Below are 19,012 nucleotides of genomic sequence, written 5' to 3' on the forward strand. Positions count from 1 at the left end.
AAAGGCACCATCAATGCTGAAAGGTTTATCCAAGTTCTAGATACATATGATCCCATTCAGACGTCGTCTCTTTCAGGGAAGACCTTGCATTTTCCAACATGACAATCCCAGACCACATACTGCATCAATTACAATGTCAAGACTGCGTAGAAGAAGGATCTGGGTACTGAAATGGCCAGTCTGCAGTCCAGATCTTTCACCCACAGAAAACATTCAGCGGATCATAAAGAGGAAGATGCGACAAAGAAGACCTAAGACAGTTGAGCAACTAGAAGCCTGTAATAGACAAGAATGGGACAACATTCTTATTCCTAAACATTGGTCCTCCTCCAGCTGTTCCTTATGTGTACATTTAACTTTTCTGGCCTCTTATTGCTACCTGTCCCAACTTTTTTTGGAATGTGTAGCTCTCATGAAATCCAAAATGAGCCAATATTTGGCAGGACATTTCAAAATGTATCACTTTCAACATTTGATTTGTTATCTATATTCTACTGTGAATAAAATATAAGTTTATGAGATTTGTAAATTATTCCATTCCTTTTTTATGCACAATTTCTACTGTGTCCCAACTTTTTCTGTTTTGGGGTTGTATAAGTATAGTTTTATTAACTTTTACCTCGTGCCAAAACAATAACAACACAAAAAACACTAAATATGAATAAGAAAACAAGTAATAGTTTGATCATGACACCAAATACTGCTCATTTGTGACCATCAAACACAGACAAGACCAACATTAGAGCCAGGGAATCCCTGTCAGAGATGTAGCCCAGAGAGGGCGGTGGTCAGCGGGGCGAGTGAACACTGATGTCCGCTCATGCTCTGGTTCTCATACGTACCGAATCTCACTAAGCAACCGTTCAAACAGGCGCCATCTTTACTAATCGACTGCAGATTTAAATATAATACATATACATTCTTGACTGAACTAATCTTAAAACTACATTTTGTACCAAGAAACGGTAATATAAAGAAATGGCTTTTCCGTCCATTGAGTTTTTATGAGATTCAAAGCAGCTGAAAGTGTTACCTGTCATTCTGGCCGCCCTCAAATCAGTGGCGGAAGAAAGTAGTTCCCAAACAAAGAGGCTTTTAAAATAACTCCGTTGTTGTTTTCTAGTTTTCTTTTTTCAAACGTGTGCCGTCGAAACTGTTATATAAAAGCAATATCGCTCTCGGAGTCGTGTGATATAGCTCTATATCATCACGGCTGTGATTGCCTCCGGCACTTGGCCGTACAGCCGTGATGATAGAGAGCTATATCACACTCCTACTCGAGCGATATTGCTTAAATATTTACACACACATGTAAATGTTTCTTAAAGACGAATGTGTGTGTATTTATACATAATAATTACACACAGCACACACTCATATATTATGCAAAAAAAATCACTTTTATTTTGAATGCGATTAATCGCGATTAATTTTTTCCCAGCACTATTTTTTAGACTTATTTTTAGTAAATATACACGACTATGACCTTGTTAATATGTAACTGCAAACATATTTTGTCATTTATCTTTGGAAAGAAAATTTACATTTTAAATTTCAGTTTCATAAAATGTTTCAAAAGCAACCCAACAGTACAAACTTGAATTGCTGAAAATAAAAAAATAACAGTATGAACAATGACGTTAAATTAAATATATAATTGTTAACAGAATGAAACAGTTTTAGCAGCAGGACAAAAGTAAACAAGTGTTACTTTCGTCCCGACAGGAACTTCTGACATTTAAACCCTATTTACTTTTATTTTAAAAGTCTCTGAGAAGGCAAACTTCAGGATGTGTTACAGCACTAAATACAGTAACCTGATCATTACTGTAACACATGAAACCAGAAACACAATGCGTTATAAGAAAAAAATGACCGCTTGAGGAATTTACTTATCATGGTATAAAACAGCTTTATGGACCTACACGCGCAAAGCAGTGATGAAATAACGCGATATTTGTCAGCTCTGTCAAGGGTTGCGTGCTAAACATACTGTCATAGTTTGGAATGCAAATGTAGTCAGGGCTCTGACAAAAATCACTTTGTTACTTTCATCCCGTGTTACTTTTGCCCAGGTTCTCCCCTATTTTGAGCTAGAACTTCACATATAAATCTCTGGAGACACCAAAGATTTAATTGACCTCTTAAAAAAAACGTCTTGTGAAATGTCCCCTTTAATGTAATATGAGAAAAGCTTAATTTTTGTCTGATTTTGCATTAATTCTCAGCAATTAAAAGAATTAGAAGGTCATTTTCAATTACCACCATGAAGTTAATCTGGCTGGGAAATTGCATTCATTCTTATAAACCATAGTGAAAGGATTTAAATATTATTGCATTTGTAATAGATTATAGATGTGAGATGTCAATGTTTCAAAAAGTTTTTCTCAGACATGAGCTGATGATGGCACAATACCCAGCAATAACCAGCTGCCCCTTACTAAAATTAACCATAGTTTTACTACAGTTAAAACAAAACAAAAAAAACGCCAAAGGAATAACGAGTGACATATAAACCTACAATACTGTAGCTTAGCCTACTGTATAAACATCTTATATCATTTATATCTACTATGTACTGTACCACACTACAACCAAACTCTTATTTTAATAAACAGAACGTCTGATACAAAATATAAACGTATTGAAAGGTTTGCTACTGGAGAGTATAGTCCAGAAAGACTTACAGGGGCTACTTTGGTTATGTTTTATTGTAAATATTATTTTGTTTCACATAATTATGTTTTATATTATTACGTTTAATGTAAAAATTAGTTAAATTATCTGATTTAAATTTTAAAGATCGTTTTTTTAAGTTATTGTTACTGTAGAAATCAGTAGTAAATTGTCTGTGGTTAAATACAAAAAGGGCGCTTATTCACAAAGAGAGAGCGAGTGGGTTCATATATAATGAAAGTGAGCAAGTTCACACAATTTTTTTACCTTCAATAATAAGTTTGACCATAAGATTAGGGGGGGCACATTGTGTCATCTGGGGGGGCACTGCCCCCTAATGCCCCCCTTGGCGACTGGCCTGAGCCTACCTACTGTGGTTGTCACAGTGCCACTAAGTTGTGTTGCTTTTCAATATCAATATACAGCTACCGGTTTAGTTGCATAGATTTCAGCTGTGTGCACACGTACCCGATAAAAGTTTACGTTTGAATTTATGTCGCTCTACATACGTCATCTGGTATAATTGAAATGATTGGCAATGAGCTACGTACAGACGCATTTGAAAGACATTCATAGCGCCCAATAAACAGCTCTGGGCATTCGTAAACCACGCCTCAAATACGAGAAAATGAGCATGTGGTTTCCAGACCACGTCTCATTCTATATGAGACTGGTCTGGTGTTAGCCAGGCTAACAATATTCCAAAACAAATGACAGTTTTTCATTTTATTTTTTATGGCGACTTTAACGCTTACGCACCGTGTCAATGTACTGTAACACAATTGCGAGCATCCATTCAGTTTGTAGCGTTATTTTAAAGTTGAGAGAATTCTGACTTTTTCCCAAGATTTTGATATCTTATTTAATTTACTTAATCCATTATTCAAATTTGGTTGCGTGTTTTTTTTTAAACACCTTTTTCTGTGGTGTGATAAACTCAGAACACATTTACTATCTGACTTTACAGGGACTTTAAATGATAACTATTTTCACCAGTCAGTAGAACAACCATAGAAATGTAAACACTGTATTAACACTGTAATACATTTAATGTGATACTTAATGAATATGGCACACTAATCCTCTTGCTATTGTAAATAAGGTGCCAGGTTTTCACTTGGTCAGTTTTCCTTGTGGTTCTCTTAGCCTTTGTCTTTTTTCACTTATACACAGCATCCAATTTTAGCACAAGAGCAAGAGATAAAGTCATGTTTACAATTCTTCTGCTTGTGTCACTGTTTAGCCAAGGTAAGAACATAACACTTTACTATCCTTAATGTTTTTGTTTTTTTGGGGGGGGAGCATTGCAGTGTTTGGATTGATGTTTGTGTGATCCTAAGATTGATAAAATTTGTATCATTTTTTTTAAATCCAAGGTTTAACAATAGTGAGCTATGGAAGAATGTTCATCACAGCATTTCCAGAGAACATAGCTTACTTTTACCCAAACACTTCAAGTAGTCTGAGCGTCACCGCCTTTCATGACGACACTTCTGTCGACATCTTCTACAACGGCAGCAGCACACCAACACAGACAATTTCAAACCTACAGAAAGGCCGAACCGCAGTTGTAGTGTTTCCAAAATCTGCTGAAGTATATCAACTCAACTACTCCACACAATCTATCCGAATTAACAGTAGCAAAGTCATTGCAGTACATTCTCTCAGTAATACAAATCCCACAGTTAATCAAGAAAATTACCAGAGCAATGTTGTTCAACCCAATGAAAATCTTGACAGATCTTATTTGATCCCTTCTCTGAACTACACAAACCTTCTTACAACGTTTGGCATATCCCAGTCAGCTTTCTGGTCTGGACAAAACAGCTCATTCAGGCTGATCATCATCAATGCAGAGAACAGAGAAAACAATATCACGATAGTCAAGAACATATACGGCAAAACTCAATTAGTAAACTTCACGATTCCACCATACCAACTTTTCCAGTTGCAGGCCAATGCTTCACTAAAGATGGTTAACTCGAGTCGTAAAATAGCTGTGCTTCTGACTCACCCGTGTCTAGATAAACCAGGCTGTAAATGCAGCATGATAGTCAATCAGATTCTTCCTGTGAAATTTCAAGGTCAGAACTTTGTTGTGCCCTCAATTCCAGATATAACCCAGAGATGGCTACTTAGCACATCAAATGACAAGACAAACACCCTTAAAAAACATAATGTTCTATTGACTCCTAGTTCATCAGGGTTCCTGTCGCTCTCGGATCTAAATACCCAGTATGTAACCGCATCGAGTAACATGTTCCTCAGACTGATCAGTCCAGGACTTTTCATTGAATTGATCCCAGAAAACATGTTTGCTGCCTGCTACCTGCTGCAACTTTATACAGGGAATAGGAGAGCATTTGTGATAGCTAATCGTGAAAACAAAGACGATACAAGCCTTGATATGAACCAGATTACAGGCTGGACTGATATTCCTGACTCAAACTATGCTTCAGCTTTAGTATCTTTAACAGACACACCGCATGTTATCTGGCATCCAAGCTCAAAGATTGCGGTCTATATAGTGGAGAAAACTAGCAAAATAATTTTTGGAGGTTCAGCTATACCAATAAATGAAAAACCAGGTAAAAGAAAAACTTTAATTTAAAGCAATAGATTGTTATAAAGCACATCATTTTGACAGTTAATATTTTTCATTTATTTGTGCACTTAGATCCAAATGGCTGTATGGCTCCTGGAGAGTTTGTAGTTGGAGATAAACCTCTTAAATGGACTGAGTCCCTGGATTACTGCACAAAACCTGAAAGAGAATTTGCCTGTCCTATAAATGAAAGCCTCCAGATAGAGTTTGCCAGGCAGGTTAACACAACAAATGTGGAGGGTTGGATCGGTCTGCGTCGTAATCTAATGACTACAGAGTGGTACTGGCAGAATAAAACATCATCATTATCAAAAACATCGCCACCTGTAAATTACGTTTACTGGGCCAAGGGACAACCAAAAACAAACGGCTTTTGTGTTTCACTGTCACTGAATCGTACAGATGATTTGAAATGGAAAAGTGCAAGCTGTTGTGAGAAAAAGCTTCCTGTCTGCTACAAACAACCAAAAAAATTTAATCCCATACTTCCCCTCTTGAGTGCAATAGACATTTCCTAAATTTTCATGTATATTTATAGGACAAGAGATATCTCGGTGTATTTTTAATAAACGTCTGTTGTCTAACCGGTAACAATAATTGTAGTTTCTGGTAGGAAATGCTCAAATGTCTTTCGCAATAATGCTTATAATCCATAATCACAAAAATATTATTAACACATTAACTGAGATAAATACATTTGTAATGCATATGCACAAAGAAATTTCTGCTAGCTTTAAATAATGTTTGAATTAGCAATGTAACAGGGTTTATTAGTAGATTTCTTGTCAGAAGCTGTACCTATTTCCATATATTATATTCATTTTTCTAATAGGACTGATCTGTGCTGAATCTATATATGGGGCAGTTTCCTACACAGGGCCTAGAATACAATGAATGTTTGAGCTGCTTTAATTTAACAACAACTTGACTTGACTAATTTTAACATATATTGGTGACATTGTTTTGTCTCAAGATGCACATCATGTTTGTAAAAACGTCTTAAATGTCCTAATGTAAATTGGGCATAGTCCTGGATTAACCTAAACCCTGTCTGGGAAAGAGCTCCTAAATGAATAATATATATTTTTTTGAAGAACCTAAAAGCTTTAATCTTCACTTTGTAGGATGCTGTAAGATTTTTCTAGCCTATATTTGAGACTACATTAACTTCTTTTCATGTGCTCAGAAACAATTTTAAATTGGATTATTTAGTGACCAAGCGTAAAAGATGAATATATTAACACTAAAATTCATGTTCTGTAGGTTTTTTATTACTCTTATCATATCATAGCTAAATGGTGTCACCTCACTGAAGGATTTCATTATATTAAGCCATTATTCGGTAAAGCTGCTTTGAAGCATTATATATTGTGAAAGTACTATGCAAATAAAATGATTTAATCTTATGTTTTGTTTTCTAACCATTACCAACACTATGTATACATAATGTTTAAATGGGACATTTTACAAGACTTACAAGTACGTATGTAACGTTTTAGTTGAAAATACCATATAGATAATTTATTATAGTATGTTAAAATTGCCACTTTGTAGGTGTGAGCAAAAATGTGATGTTTTGGGTGTGTCTTTTTAAAAGCAAATGAGTTGATCTATGCACTAAATGGCAGCGCCGTGGTAGGATAGTGTAGATTAAGGTGCAGTATAAATTTAATAAGATCCATATTTCAATGAAATGACCTATTTTTCACATGCTTGCATAGAATAGTTTACCAAAACTAAGTTACTGGGTTGACCCTTTTCACATTTTGTAGGTTGATAGAAGCACTTGGGACCCAATTATAGCACTTAAACATGAAGAGTTTAGTTCCAAAACGCAATAAATCCATTTTGACTAATTTTGGTAAAACGTGTTTTCTATAAGTGACAAGATGAAAACCACTATTTTCTGTTACAAACTTTCACATAGCATCTTAATGTTACAATACCATTAAAAATTCAAATCCATAATTTAATTTTCAAAGATTTATTATAAAATATATAAAAAAAAAATGCTAAAAATCTATTAAATCAATATATAAATGTGCATTCATCTTTGCCATGTTATATTCATTTAGTTGACTAGTGTTATACACTGATTAAAAAAATAAACATTAATGGCATTATCCCTAGAATATCAAAAGTGTCTAAAGGTGGTAGATCCTTTTCCTACTTGGCCACTAAGCTCTGGAATGACTTACCAAATAATGTTCGAGTATCAGACACAGTCGAGCAATTTAAATCTAAACTTAAGACATTCTTCTTTAACAAAGCATTCGCATAGAATGTCCATTAAATGTACTTTTCCAGCAGTAGTTATTTTGTCTAGAACAAGCACTCGCATACCTCATATGGGTAATTTACTCTTGCCGCAATATATAATGCTTAAAATTAAGAATTAACTTTTTAAAACTGACCTGATACAATACTGATTTTGACGGTAACTCATTTTTTTAAAATGGCATTTATCGCGTTTTGGAACCAAACTCTTCACATGGAAAAAGTCAGACTTTCATGATTTGTCCCCTTTAAATTACTGCTAATCTAAGGCAGGCAATACTTAATATCAATACAATAAAGCAAGCCTACTACTCTTGTCACTGGTTTACAAGGTTAAGTAATTTCTTACAAGTTAAGTTGATTTCTCTGATTGAAGTGACTGAGAAAGCAGAACCCCAGAAAACTTATAAATTCACAGAGGAGAATTACTTAAGCTCAGCATGCAAAGAGAGATTTTTGTTAATTATGTATTAAGGATTAGATGATAAATTGATTGCCATTGGTGAGCTGCTGATCAGATTTCGTCACAACTTTGCCAGACAACATTGCCTACAACAACACAAGACTCCTGGACCACGTTCAAAATTTCTGCTTTTCATAAAAACACTGAGGTAATAGTAAACAAAAGCACTGGATTCTGGAAAGATGCAAATGTGCATTTTCCCCATGTGTGTTAGTTAAGCAATATAATTTCACATGCTTCACTGTGTGAAAACTTTCACCACCAGATTGATTGCAGTGCTTTGGATCACCTTACGAGGAGAAAGTATAAAGACACTGTTGTTCAGTCTACAAAAAATCTTGAAACATCTTGCAATACACTGAAAAAAAAAATGATTCATTAAATTTACCCACCTTGAATTACACTGAGATGACTGGCATATGCTGCCTTCAAGTGATGTCAGAAATATCATAATTACATGCAGTTCGGAGCACATGAACCAACAAAGTTGTATTTACAAGTGGTAAACTCGGGATTATAGATGATGCACAAGTTGACGAAACATGATGGAAAGACTGTGGTTAATTGTATGGACTTATTTTTTAACATATTTAAGTTTTACATGCTGCATTTTAATGATTTTTTTGCACTTTGTATTAGGAGCAGTTTACAGAAAATAAAATTTTACTGAAAAAAAAGATTCATTCAATTTTCTCAATTTTTTTAAGGTAAGTGGTTGCAATCAAGCTACATTTAAACAAAAGTTTTTTATTTTATTTTACTTTACTAATCTTTTATTGCAAATGTAGCTTAAATAAATTGATTGCAACCACTTACCTTAAAAAATTTGAATGAATATTGAATGAATATTTTTTTAATGTGCAGCATACATGATGGAAAAAATAATAAAACATTATAAGTAAGAATTTAACCGTATAAAATAATTGGTGATATTTTAAACAAATGCCAGATGAAGCATTTACTTGTAGCAAGATGTTATGCAAATCTTAGTAAACAATTTGAAATTCAAATCTGTTTCAACTAAAACATTCTAGCCCAGAGATCATTTTAAAGAAAAAACGAACATTGACCAAGACGTAAGGTAAGATATTTGGATTTAACTGAGTCGATGTTATTATCTTATAGTAAATTGTATAGAGAAGTCTTTATCCTGATTTTATTGGTAACGCTTTAGATTACAGCCCGGAAAGTACTGGGTAAGTACAGGGAATTTACAGGGTATGTTTCTGTAATTATAGTTTAATTATGAAGTACATACGTGTAATTTTAAGGGAACAATTTATAATATTTTCGGAACAAAGGGGTAACAAGTGCCACTTTAATTTACAGCCCGCAGATGTTGTATTTACTCTTTAACTACGTGAAACAAGGGGGTAACAAGTGGCACTTTAATTTACAGCCCGCAGATGTTGTATTTACTCTGTAACTACGTGAAACAAGGGGGTAACAAGTGCCACTTTAATTTACAGCCCGCAGATGCTATACTTACTCTGTAACTACGTGAAACAAGGGGGTAACAAGTGCCACTTTAATTTACAGCCCGCAGATGTTGTATTTACTCTGTAACTACGTGAAACAAGGGGGTAACAAGTGCCACTTTAATTTACAGCCTGCAGATGTTGTATTTACTCTGTAACTACGTGAAACAAGGGGGTAACAAGTGCCACTTTAATTTACAGCCCGCAGATTCTGTACTTACTCCTACTACGTGAAACAAGGGGGTAAACATTTTTGACTTAGACTGTAACAACACAAAACAATGGTATATTTACACAGTAACTACAGAAAATTCTAGTTTTGCTTGCATTGTTTTCACCATAGTTGCCTTGCCTATTTTTAATTTTGCTTGATGACCCAACAAATTCCTGTACTCTTTTTCTTTCTTAAGGTAAGTAACCTTTATTGAAAATTCTAAATAAATTGTATTGTATAGCATAAACACATTAACTGAATTTCAAGTTTTGTTGTTTAGTAATCTAAAATACTTACTGCATATATTAATTGTATTTTTCCTGGTTGTTACCCCTTTGTTCCCCAAATATTTTAAATTGTTCCCTTATAATTACACGTACGTACTTCATAAGTTTACTATAATTACAGAAACATACGCTGTAAATTCGCTGTACTTATGCAGTACTTTACTGCATATATTATTTGTATTTTTCCTGGTTGTTACCCCTTTATTCCCCAAATATTATAAATTGTTCCCTTATAATTACACGTATGTACTTTATAAGTAAACTATAATTACAGAAAAATTCGCTGTAAATTCGCTGTACTTACGCAGTACTTTCTGGGCTGTAATCTAAAGCGTTACCATCAGTTTTAATTAGTGTAATAAAAGTGATGTAGCTTTAAAAATGTGTAGACAATGCATTATAAGTTGTGTATCACTGATCCTTTTGGCTGTATTTTATGAAGGTATATTTGGTGCAAAACAACTGCACACCTGTGACAGTGGAATTTGTATTTGTAGAGATTATCCACACATGTGTATCAGTAAACTTGAAGTCGCAGAGGACGAGATGCAAACTTGTAGATTTTTTTTCTTTCCCTCAAATACAACACAACAGTTACACATTCACAAATCCTTCAGTGCAGCTGCACAAATCCCATTTTACAAATCACAGATTAAGAAACTCACAAGTTCACATTTTTGCTACAATTGATGCAGTAAATATGGTGCATAACCTACTTGAACGCCTGCATCAAATAATGTGAAGTCACACACAAATTTTGTACATTTGCAAAATCAGTTTTTGCATCTGTGCGATGAGACTTGCATGTGTGTACAATTTATTTTTCACAATTTTTTTTATTTTTTTAATATTTTCTAGCCCAAACACAAGTACATAAATACAACTGCTTGAATCTGCTGCTACGAGTTTCAAATACTCTTTTTCGTGTGCTCTCTCTTCTGCACCAAATATCTCGAGATAAATGGTGCGAAAGTGATTTGTATACCTGTAGGCTTTGGCGAGCACTGTTCAGCACTGCCCACCAGGTGGCGCCCCCGACACTCACTGAAGCAGAGTTTATTAATTACCACCAATGTTTCAGCAAAGTAAATCGCCTTTATCAAGGTATTATTTTCACCAAGTGACATTTAAATAAGATACCAAATGATGTAAGTCCCATTCATTTTTAATATCATAAAACAAATTATTTTATTTTTCAGACTAATTTTTAATTAAAACAGGAGGTGGGGCCATGGAAAGAACGTTTGTGATTTCTTTTGCAAAATAACCTTTTTTTGAAGAAAAATATGTGTATTTAAATCATGCTTTTTCTTCTAATATACTAATTTGGATGATTATTTCTGTCTTTTTGAATCAGGTTACTGAACAACTAAATTCTTTTTATTTTTATATAAACAGTTGTTCTGATTTCTTAACATTTACTTTGGATGCTAACCCAAATCAAATCAGCTTTTTAGACTTGTGGATAGCTCGTAATTGTTTATATAGGGATCCGATTAAAAAACCTACAGCTCGTAATACACTATTGAGAGTGGATTCTTATTGTCGTGAGCAGGGCCGTACGCAGGATTTTATAAATACCGAGGTCCATATGTAATTTTTTAGGGCATGCACGCCAGGAAAAAAATTCTTATTTCTCTGCTCTACATATATGAATTATAACACATCAGAAAACCAAAGAATCGAATAACTATAGATTTCAAACCATGTCAGTTTGCGCAAGACTTGTGTTGTTTATTAGTAAGACATTGAAATAATTATGTTACCATCCTGGGCACTGTCAGTTAAGTAAACATAGGCTAACTGAATATAGGATCAGTTTAGTGAATTAACCAAAGGCTATCAAGAATTTGTTTATTAAATTCATTCACAATATGCACACACGTATTATACACTTAATATGCTGAAATACAACATCAATATTGCAGTGGCAGAACTAGAATTTTATAAATAGGGTGGCCAAGGCTACTTTAGGGGGTCCATATCCCATGAAAGAAAACTGTGTAATTATTATAATACTTCACATTACCCCATATTAGATAAATATTCTTCTTGCCCTGAATTCATTACATGCATTATACTAACTGTAAGATACAAACATAATGCAAGGCTGAACTTGCATAATAAACCAATAATAAACCAACTTACTTCAAAGAGCAGAGCTCAACATTAAGGATTGTTGGCAAAAAAAGATATTTATTTAAAATTAAATATGGATTAATCTTTTTTTACGAAGTTACAGTCAGGACCAGTGAGTGATTTTCTCTTCTTTTGTTATTTAAGTAACTTTAATGACTTCAACAGGTACTGTTTTTTAGACTTTAAGACAGAATGTAATAAAATGTTTACATTCGGAAGACATATTACGACATAATCAGTAGTTTACTATGATACTCACTAAAACAGTCCGGACCTCAATGGTGGGTACGGCCAAGGTCAAGAGTCCTGTCTGTGTCTACCCTATTTCCCTCTTGTTCCTTTGTTGCCCGCCCCCTTTTTTGTTGCCATGGACATTAATTCATACTCCACCCACTGCCCATCTGTTTCCATAGTAATTAATTGTTTCTGTTCTGTCATTGGTTCTTGTCACGTTTAATTACCCTGCCTGTTGATTGCCTGTTTGTCAGCCGTTGTTTTATGTTGGTTGTTTCCTGTCATGTGTTACTGTTCGTGTTCTTGCCTGTGCTCCTGTACCTTTTTTGGATTTAATACACTTAAAAACTGCATTTGGATCCACTCATCTTGCCATGTCTTGCCTTCCTGTGACAGTTATCATCAGTTAACATTGATGAAAAGTCTTCCTTAAGGTCAAATGTAATATATAAAGTCTAAAAATAATATATAAGGGACCAAATGATTTTATTAAGAATCTTAATGATATGGAAATTTCTTTGGGATTCACCCCAAACAAATACAAGCTTATTTATTTGATAACATGTCACTGTGGTAAATCATATGTAGGAAAAACAAATAGAGAGTATAAAACACACATCACAAAACATCAGAGTGCAATAATATGCAGAAATATGAACCTGCCATTAGCACCGCATTTTGTTGAACTTAATCATCCTATTACTTCATTATTGTATATAGGAATTGAGAGGGAATTTCCATCTAGAAGGTGAGGTGAGTTTGACCAATTTTTACTTGGACAGAAGGCCTTTTAGGTATATTAAATGTGAACATTGGCACACATGGTTTAAAAGTAGATTTTGATTTGGGTTGTTTTTATAGGTATTATGATATTAAAAATGAATGGGACTTACATCATTTGGTATCTTATTTAAATGTAGGCCTATGTGTGTATTTGCTGCTTGTATTTTTTAATCTACTTATATTGATGGTTTGAAATTTATGAAACTTATATTTTGTTTACTAATGAATCATTGGAGTATAGTATGTAATTACCTTCATGTGTGTATAATTAGCACTCCCATTTATATTGTTCTCCACTTGGTGAAAATAATACCTTGATAAAGGCGATTTACTTTGCTGAAACATTGGTGGTAATTAATAAACTCTGCTTCAGTGAGTGTCGGGGGCGCCACCTGGTGGGCAGTGCTGAACAGTGCTCGCCAAAGCCTACAGGTATACAAATCACTTTCGCACCATTTATCTCGAGATATTTGGTGCAGAAGAGAGAGCACACGAAAAAGAGTATTTGAAACTCGTAGCAGCAGATTCAAGCAGTTGTATTTATGTACTTGTGTTTAGGCTAGAAAATATTTAAAAAATAAAAAAATATTTGTGAAAAATAAATTGTACACACATGCAAGTCTCATCGCACAGGTGCACAAACTGATTTTGCAAATGTACAAAATTTGTGTGTGACTTCACATTATTTGATGCAGGCGTTCAAGTAGGTTATGCACCATATTTACTGCATCAATTGTAGCAAAAAATGTGAACTTGTGAGTTTCTTAATCTGTGATTTGTAAAATGGGATTTGTGCAGCTGCACTGAAGGATTTGTGAATGTGTAACTGTTGTGTTGTATTTGAGGGAAAGAAAAAAAATCTACAAGTTTGCATCTCGTCCTCTGCGACTTCAAGTTTACTGATACACATGTGTGGATAATCTCTACAAATACAAATTCCACTGTCACAGGTGTGCAGTTGTTTTGCACCAAATATACCTTCATAGTATTTCAGCTGACAAAAATGTGCAAAAAGTGAAAGCGCAGCAGTGATCAAATGTATAGCATTTCATATTTACACAAGCTGAAATACAGTAAAATGCTGAATTCTTTTATCTTACGTTTGAAACATGTTACGCATTTGCAATAACTATTTTGTAAATGCACATTTATTTAACGCTTCAATACACTTTCCACAAGCATGTGCATGCAAATTGATTTCATTAACGAAGTTGGATTTGTTGCATTTCTTAGCCTTTGGGTCCTCTTATTCAGAATAACCTAAAGGTGCAGGCATAATGATGATCGTCTCGGTTACATATGTAACCCTCGTTCCCTGAAGGAAGGGAACGGAGACGTCACGTCGTGACCGACGAATTGGGAACCGCTTCGCGGGTGACCTATCTGCTTCGAGAAACCTTTAAAACGCCAATGAACTTGGCATGCAGATAATTGCATCTGCCGGCGCCGCCTCGCCGCACAGGTATTTAATGAGCGGCAGGTGCAGTTATCAAATCAGCTATTTTTTGCTGAGAAAGCTGGCCAGAAGGAAAAATGTCCGGCCGATATCAGCAGTGGAACAGCAAACTGTGGCGACGGGACGTGACGTCTCCGTTCCCTTCCTTCAGGGAACGAGGGTTACATATGTAACCGAGACGTTCCCTTTCAGTCGGTCACTACGACGTCACGTCGTGACCGACGAATTGGGAATCCCTACCAAAGCGCCACTGAAGCTGACCCTTCCAGTGCCTGCGTAAACCCTCCGACTCTCCTCTTTAAGGGAACGGAAAAGGGGTTGAAGCAGAGGCCGGTCACTACTTGTTCCTTAACCCACGATAGTGACTAGGCGAACTGGGAAGCGAACTCGTCAGGCGGGACTAAGATCGCTGCGGAAAGAAAACCCTCTAGGGGTCTACCACTAAGGTGATGGATAAAAAGACACGAGGTCTATAAAAAATACACTCTCTTAGCAACACTAGAGAGGCGCGGGACGAACTCCGCTAAGGGAAACATGGTAAATCAGAAACTTTCCACGGAAATACTTCACAAAGAAACCACTAGGGGGCGCAATGTGGGCGCTAGCCTCACCCAGATAGTCAAGGATACATCTAGTGAGAGGCTGGCAGCCGATGCTCCGCAACATCGGCCACCAAGCGGTGGAGAAGACAAAAAACATTTTTTTGTAACGTTTTTGCCTTGATGGCCTTCCATAATGGTGCGGTTTTTGCGCAGCACCAAAAAGAAAGGCACCAAGCCGACACAGGAGCCGTTCCTCGATGTTCTCACTGATCTGACGAGAGAACTCGAGAGGATACCGGCTCAACACGAACACTGTAAAATCTAGTGAACGTATTAGGTGTCGCCCAGCCAGCAGCTCTACAAATATCTGAAAGTGAGGAACCACGAGCCAAAGCCCAAGATGAAGCCACGCTTCTGGTTGAATGGGCTCTCAAACCAAAAGGGCAAGAAATGCCCTGTTTCTCATACGCCAGGGCGATTGTGTCTACAATCCAATGAGACATCCTCTGTTTAGTGACAGCTTTCCCTTTCTGCTGACCACCATAGCAGACAAAGAGCTGTTCTGAGGTCCGAAAGCTTTGAGTACGATCCACATACACACGTAGTGCACGAACAGGACATAACAAAGCCATGGCTGGGTCTGCCTGCTCCAAAGGCAGCGCTTGTAAATTCACCACCTGATCTCTAAAGGGAGTGGTGGGAATTTTAGGCACGTAGCCCGGCCGGGGTCTCAGTGTAACGCTGGATTCAGCCGGCCCAAACTGAAGGCACGAATCGTTGACCGAAAATGCATGAAGATCCCCTACCCTTTTAATAGAAGCCAATGCGAGGAGCGTCAAAGTTTTCATAGTGAGAAACTTGACGCTCACCGTCAGCAGAGGCTCGAAAGGGCAGTGCTGAAGGGCTTTCAGCACCATGGACAAGTCCCACGGAGGAATAGAGGGAGGGCGTGAAGGATTCAGCCTCCGCGCACCTCTTAAAAACCTAATGACCAGATCGTGCTGACCTACAGATCTACCGTCTATGGGTGCGTGATGCGCGGATATTGCCGCGATATCTACTTTAATAGTAGATGGTGACAGCCTCTTCTCCAAGCGGTGCTGGAGATATGAAAGCACAATACTGATCGAGCATTCTCGGGGGTTCTCCCGTTGAGAGGTACACCACACAACAAACAGGTTCCATTTCAGCGTATACGCCTGTCTCGTAGACGGCGCTCGCGCTGCAGCTATGGTGTTAGATACCGCCTGGGGTAAATCACCTAGAACCTCCGCGCCCCGTCCAGAGACCACACATGGAGGTTCCACAGATCGGGACGGGGGTGCCATAATGTGCCCCCTTCTTGAGACAGAAGGTCCCTCTTCAGGGTAATCCTCCAGGGAGGGGCTGTCGCGAGGAGAGTGAGCTCTGGAAACCAACTCCTGGTGGCCCAATATGGAGCAACTAAAATAATTTTCTCCTCGTCCTCCCTGACTTTGCACAATGTTTGCGCAATGAGGCTCACTGGGGGAAATGCGTATTTGCGAAGACCTCTCGGCCAGCTGTGTGCCAATGCATCCACGCCGAGTGTTCCCTCGTTCAGTGAATAGAATAGGCGACAGTGGGTTGTTTCTGGAGATGCAAACAGATCTATCTGCGCTCTGCCGAAACGTCTCCAAATCAGCTGGACCGACTGAGGGTGGAGTCGCCACTCGCCGGGGCGCGCTGCTCGAGAAAGCGCGTCTGCCGCTGCGTTGAGCGACCCCGGGATGTGAATGGCACGAAGAGACCTCAGATTCTTCTGACTCCAAAAGAGGAGATGGCGGGCGAGATGCGACATGTGACGAGAGCGCACTCCGCCTTGGCGATTGATATACGCAACAGTCGCAATGTTGTCTGTGCGAACTAATACATCTTTGCCTCTCAACTCGCTGCTGAAGCGGACGAGCGCAAGATATACAGCCCACAGTTCTCGGCAATTTATGTGCCAATGCAGCTGGGGTGATGTCCACACTCCTGAAGCTGCAAGCTCGCCGTACGTGGCTCCCCACCCCGTGTTGGAGGCATCTGTGCATACTATTGCATGTCTGGAGACCTGTCTCAGTGGCACACCCGCCCTGAGAAACGCTGGGTCTGACCACGGGGTGAAAGTGAGACGGCATTTCGGTGTGATCGTGACACGGTGAAAGCCGGTGAGCCACGCTCTCCTCGGGACTCGGTCGTGAAGCCAATGCTGAAGCGGTCTCATATGTAGCAAACCGAGCGGTGTTACAGCTGCGGCTGCTGCCATATGCCCCAGGAGTTTCTGAAATTGTTTCAGAGGGACCGCAGTCTTGCCCGAGAACGTATTCAAGCAAGTCAGAATTGACTGGACGCGCGCCTCCGTGAGACGTGCTGTAAGATTGACCGAATCCAATTCCATGCCGAGAAAAGAAATCTTCTGTGTAGGGCACAGTTTGCTCTTTTCTCGGTTGACCTGAAGACCGAGACGGGCGAGGTGTTTGAGCACCCGATCTAGATGAGTGCAAAGCATTTGACGCGACTGTGCTATAATGAGCCAATCGTCGAGATATGCCAAAATGCGAACACCGCTCTCTCTGAGGGGCTTCAAAGCCCCCTCTGCGACTTTCGTGAAGACGCGGGGAGAGAGAGAGAGCCCGAACGGTAAGACTTTGTACTGATATGCTCGACCCTCGAACGCAAAGCGGAGAAACGGCCTGTGTCGGGGAAGTATTGAAACATGAAAGTACGCGTCCTTCAGGTCGATGGCTGCAAACCAATCCTGTGGGCGAATGTATTGAAATATGCTCTTCTGCGTAAGCATTTTGAACGGCATCTTGTGAAGTGCTCGATTCAGAATGCGCAGATCCAGGATCGGTCGCAACCCGCCGCTTTTCTTGGGTACAATAAAGTAAGGGCTGTAAAAACCTGCCCTCATCTCGGCTGGAGGAACCGGCTCGATCGCGTCTTTCGCCAATAAGACAGCAATCTCTGCACGTAATACGTGCGCATCTGCGGGTTTCACTACAGTGAAACGAATGCTTGTAAATTTGGGAGGTCGCCGGGCGAATTGTATCGCATAGCCGAGACGGATCGTGCGTAAAAGCCAACGCGACGGACTGGGAAGTTGCTGCCAAGCTTCCAGATACCGAGCGAGGGGAATTAACGACACAATCGTAGTACCCGCGGCGAGCGGAACGGCGGTGCTCGATGACGCGCTCTCTTGGGCTGCGTTGATATGTGTATTGTGTGAATGAGCACTCACCTGAGTCCGCTGATGGATGGCTGCGCGGGGAAGACTCTGATGAAGATGTCTCGGTGCGCTCGACACATCCGCTGGCGAGAGAGGAGAGGGAGGACGTAGGGTTATGAGCCCATCCGTCACACCCAACTGCCTCTGAAGACCTGGAGGAGGAAGAGGAATTCGCTCTTTTTGTGGTTCTGTGGGTGCCGGCTGAAAAGCCGGCGGAACGGAAATTAAAGAAAACCAAGGATTCCCCACCCGGTCCTCCTCCGGGGGGGGGGAGTGGTGCGTTCACCATCTCCCGAAGAGCGATCCCCTCCACCTCCAGGTCGCCCGTCTCAGGGCCGCTTAGATTTATGCTTTCCACCAGGCTTAGCGGGCTGAGCGGGCGGGGCGGGCTGCTGACGGCCGGTTCCTCGCTTCCTAGGACGGCCCCGATGAGGAACGGAGGCGGCCGTCGCTGCAGGACGCCCTCGGCGAGGGGCAGACTGAGGTGCCGACGTCGACGGGGCAGGTGTTGGTTTCTTCCGACGTGGCATGATGTTGGCAAGGGCCTCAGTCTGTTTCTGGGTGGCAGAGACCTGTTGTGCGAAGTCTTCCACCGCCTCGCCGAACAGGCCGGCCTGGGACACCGG

Source organism: Paramisgurnus dabryanus, chromosome 13, assembly GCF_030506205.2.
Source record: "Paramisgurnus dabryanus chromosome 13, PD_genome_1.1, whole genome shotgun sequence".
Taxonomy (NCBI): domain Eukaryota; kingdom Metazoa; phylum Chordata; class Actinopteri; order Cypriniformes; family Cobitidae; genus Paramisgurnus; species Paramisgurnus dabryanus.